Source organism: Siphateles boraxobius, unplaced genomic scaffold (genome assembly GCF_051911475.1).
Source record: "Siphateles boraxobius isolate OS27281-9 unplaced genomic scaffold, OSU_SipBor_1 51, whole genome shotgun sequence".
Classification (NCBI taxonomy): Eukaryota; Metazoa; Chordata; class Actinopteri; order Cypriniformes; family Leuciscidae; genus Siphateles; species Siphateles boraxobius.
Genome location: NW_027509153.1, coordinates 2,230,085 through 2,234,975, shown reverse-complemented (window position 1 = coordinate 2,234,975; position 4,891 = coordinate 2,230,085). Strand labels below are relative to the sequence as shown.

The following is a 4,891-nucleotide window of genomic DNA, read 5'->3' as shown; positions in this document are numbered from 1 at the left end:
AGTGAATCCAAAAAAAAAATCTAACACCATTTAGATATGACGTGTCTGTATAAAACGTGTCACATTTTTAAATTAAAGACCTTGATTACGAGCATTCTTGCTGAACGCACAACCGGGCTTCCAGTCTACTTTCAAAGGCCTGCGTTGTTGGTATAGTGGTGAGCATAGCTGCCTTCCAAGCAGTTGACCCGGGTTTGATTCCCGGCCAACATATCACATTATTAAATTAAAGACCTTGATTATGAGCATTCTTGCTATGGGTTGGATTCCTGGGTCTGTCCATTCTTGCTGTATGGGTTCGATTCCCGGCCAACGCATTGCATTTTTCTCAAGCTTTCTTTAAAACAGTCGCCCAGGGCCCCTTGCCAACTTCTGTAACTTGTTTGCTGGAGCAAAACTTTTGTTAAGGTCTTTTGGCAGCAGTAAAGGACTAGATCTCCCCGTCGGGGAATCGAACCCCGGTCTTCCGCGTGACGGGCGGAGATACTTTCCACTATACTAACGAGGAATTACAGAGCAGGTAGTTGTCCTCGATCACCGCGACTTCAAGGAACGGCGTCTTGCGTCATTTTAGCTCAACGCTTCACAGAAGCCAGTGATTCCAAAAAATAATCTAATACCGTTTAAATATGAGGTGTCTGTATAAAACGTGTTACATTATTAAATTAGAGACCTTGTTTTTTAATATGGTGCCTGGTAGGTCAGGTCAATAAGTTCATGCAATTTTTTTAAGTGCCAGGTCCAAACAAAGAGAGATTCAAATTCATCTGCACCTGCCAGCTGCTAATGTATTGCGAAAACTCTTGCTGACCGCACAACCGGGCTTCCAGTCTACGTTCAAATGCCTGCGTTGGTGCTATAGTTTTGAGCATAGCTACCTTCCAAGCCGTTGACCTGGGTTTGATTCCTGGCCAACGCATCACATTTTTAAATTAAAGACCTTGATTACGAGCATTCTTGCTGTATGGGTTCGATTCCTGGGTCTGTCCATTCTTGCTGTATGGGTTCGATTCCCGGCCAACGCATTGCATTTTTCTCAAGCTGTCTTTAAAACAGTCGTCCAGGTCCCCTTGCCAACTTCTCCTGTAACTTGTTTGCTGGAGCGAAACTTTTGTTAACGTCTTTTGGCAGCAGTAAAGGACTGGATCTCCCCGTCGGGGAATCGAACCCCGGTCTTTCGCGTGACAGGCGGAGATACTTTCCACTATACTAATGAGGAGTTGCAGAGACAGGTAGTTGTATCCGATCAGCTCAACTTCCAGGAACGGCGTCATGCGTCATTTTAGCTCAACGCTTCACAGAAGCCAGTGAATCCAAAAAATAATCTAATACCGTTTAAATATGAAGTGTCTGTATAAAACGTGTTACATTATTAAATTAGAGACCTTGTTTTTTAATATGGTGCCTGGTAGGTCAGGTCAATAAGTTCATGCAATTTTTTTAAGTGCCAGGTCCAAACAAAGAGAGTTTCAGTTCATCTGCACCTGCCAGCTGCTAATGTATTGCAAAAATTCTTGCTGACCGCACAACCGGGCTTCCAGTCTACGTTCAAATGCCTGCGTTGGTGGTATAGTGTTGAGCATAGCTACCTTCCAAGCAGTTTACCTGGGTTTGATTCCTGGGCAACGCATCACATTTTTAAATTAAAGACCTTGATTACGAGCATTCTTGCTGTATGGGTTCGATTCCTGGGTCTGTCCATTCTTGCTGTATGGGTTTGATTCCCGGCCAACGCATTGCATTTTTCTCAAGCTGTCTTTAAAACAGTTGTCCGGGGCCCCTTGCCAACTTCTCCTGTAACTTGTTTGCTGGAGCAAAACTTTTGATAAGGTCTTTTGGCAGCAGTAAAGGACTAGATCTCCCCGTCGGGGAATCGAACCCCGGTCTTCCACGTGACAGGCGGAGATACTTTCCACTATACTAACGAGGAGTTGGAGAGACAGGTAGTTGTCCCCGATCAGCGCGACCTCCAGGGACGGCGTCATGCGTCATTTTAGCTCAACGCTTCACAGAAGCCAGTGAATCCAAAAAATAATCTAATACCGTTTAAATATGAAGTGTCTGTATAAAACGTGTTACATTATTAAATTAGAGACCTTGTTTTTTAATATGGTGCCTGGTAGGTCAGGTCAATAAGTTCATGCAATTTTTTTAAGTGCCAGGTCCAAATTAAATTAAAGACCTTGATTACGAGCATTCTCGCTGCATGGGTTGGATTCCTGGGTCTGTCCATTCTTGCTGTATGGGTTCGATTCCCGGCCAATGCATTGCATTTTTCTCAAGCTGTCTTTAAAACAGTCGTCCGGGTCCCCTTGCCAACTTCTCCTGTAACTTGTTTGCTGGAGCAAAACTTTTGTTAAGGTCTTTTGGCAGCAGTAAAGGACTTGATCTCCCCGTCGGGGAATCGAAACCTGGTCTTTCGCGTGACAGGTGGAGACACTTTCCACTATACTAATGAGGATGATGAGGAGTTGCAGAGACAGGTAGTTGTATCCGATCAGCTCGACTTCCAGGAGCGGCGTCATGCGTCATTTTAGCTCAACGCTTCACAGAAGCCAGTGAATCTAAAAAATAATCTAATACCGTTTAAATATGAAGTGTCTGTATAAAACGTGTTACATTATTAAATTAGAGACCTTGTTTTTTAATATGGTGCCTGGTAGGTCAGGTCAATAAGTTCATGCAATTTTTTTAAGTGCCAGGTCCAAACAAAGAGAGTTTTAGTTCATCTGCACCTGCCAGCTGCTAATGTATTGCGAAAATTTTTGCTGACCGCACAACCGGGCTTCCAGTCTACGTTCAAAGGCCTGTGTTGGTGGTATAGTGTTGAGCATAGCTATCTTCCAAGCAGTTGACCCGGATTTGATTCCTGGCCAACGCATCACATTTTTAAATTAAAGACCTTGATTACGAGCATTCTTGCTGTATGGGTTCGATTCCTGGGTCTGTCCATTCTTGCTGTATGCGTTCGATTCCCGGCCAGCACATTGCATTTTTCTCAAGCTGTCTTTAAAACAGTCGTCCGGGGGCCCTTGCCAACTTCTCCAGTAACTTGTTTGTTGGAGAAAAACTTTTGTTAAGGTCTTTTGGCAGCAGTAAAGGACTGGATCTCCCCGTCGGGGAATCGAACCATGGTGTCCCGCGTGACAGTTGTATAGTTGTATCTGATCAGCGCGGCTTCCAGGAACGGTGTCATGCATCATTTTAGCTCAACGCTTCACAGAAGCCAGTGAATGCAAAAAATAATCTAATACCGTTTAAATATGAAGTGTATGTATAAAACGTGTTACATTATTAAATTAGAGACCTTGTTTTTTTAATATGGTGCCTGGTAGGTCAGGTCAATAAGTTCATGCAATTTTCTTAAGTGCCAGGTCCAAACAAAGAGAGTTTAAGTTCATCTGCACCTGCCTGCTAATGTATTGCGAAAATTCGAATCCGGGTTCGATTCCCGGCCAACGCATCACATTTGTAAATTAAAGACCTTGATTACAAGCATTCTTGCTATGGGTTCGATTCCTGGGTCTTTCCATTCTTGCTGTATGGGTTCGATTCCCAGCCAACGCATTGCATTTTTCTCAAGCTGTCTTTAAAACAGTCGTCCGGGGCCCCTTGCCAACTTCTCCTGTAACTTGTCTTTTGGCAGCAGTAAAGGACTGGATCTCCCCGTCGGGGAATCGAACCCCGATCTTCAGCGTGACAGCCAGGGATACTTTCCACTATACTAACGAGGAGTTGCAGAGACAGGTAGTTGTCCCCGATCTTCGAGGAACGGCGTCATGCGTCATATTAGCTCAACGCTTCACAGAAGCCAGTGAATCCAAAAAAATTATCTAATACCATTTAAATATGAAGTGTCTGTATAAAACGTGTCACATTTTTAAATTAAAGACCTTGATTACGAGCATTCTTGCTGACCGAACAACCGGGCTTCCAGTCTACTTTCAAAGGCCTGCGTTGTTGGTATAGTGGTGAGCATAGCCGCCTTCCAAGCAGTGGCCAGCCGCACGTAGGTGTAGAGCGCTGCTAGCCAATAAGGAGCTGAGGAAATTACATGGAGGAGGGCCAGAAATAATACACAAAATTAGAGGTTCGATTCCCGCCTTGGCCACAAATGCCATAAAATTACCATTCATATTTTTATCTAGATACACGTTAAGTACGATTAACATATAATAAACAAACTTTGTGCACAAAAATAAAATAAAACTTGTATGATTTGTTCTTGTGTAGGATGTACAAAATGTGCATTTATCTTAATAAACATTTACATTATAATAGGCTAGCTATCTTTAATATAGAAAATATTTGGATGTGAATAATTGAAAAGAACAATTTGATAATGTTTTAGACCTTTATTTTTTAGAGATATTCACAGAAATCCAATATATATGAAATATAACCAATACACACCAAATAGTAAGTTTATCATTTTATTTATAGTACATATTATATAAATCTGAAAAAGGTAATTTATTAAAGTTAGTTAAGTACATTTATTTGTACATTTATTTGTCCCCGTGAGGAAATTTGTTTGCATGGCTATCAGGTAGGCATTACAACATACATCATACACCAAAGGAGAACCTTTAAACATACAAAGACACATACTAATACACTTAACACATATTTACCCATACCCCGCACTTTACTAAATTAGGCATATCAGACCAGCTAAGTATCCTACCTATTTAACTTACATGTTTAAAAACTTAATTGCTTGAGGCACAAATGAAGATTTTGATCTATTTTTGGTAAACAGAGGGAGGCAATATCGTCGCCCAGAAGGCAGCAGTTTGAATGAAGAGGCAAGGGGGTGTCTCCCACAATGGATTTTGCCTTGTTCAATACTCTTTCCCTGTAAATGCATTCCACACTTGGTAACTTGATC

General features: G+C 42.0%; 2 non-coding genes across 2 annotated transcripts; both read right to left on the bottom strand.

The window, feature by feature from the left end:
- Positions 1 to 436: 436 nt before the first annotated feature.
- On the bottom strand, positions 437 to 508 carry trnad-guc (transfer RNA aspartic acid (anticodon GUC)). The gene has a single exon. It is a non-coding gene; the product is annotated as a tRNA-Asp (tRNA).
- A 1,350-nt stretch (positions 509 to 1,858) lies between these two features.
- Positions 1,859 to 1,930, bottom strand: trnad-guc (transfer RNA aspartic acid (anticodon GUC)). Its single transcript has one exon. It is a non-coding gene; the product is annotated as a tRNA-Asp (tRNA).
- Positions 1,931 to 4,891: the final 2,961 nt, after the last annotated feature.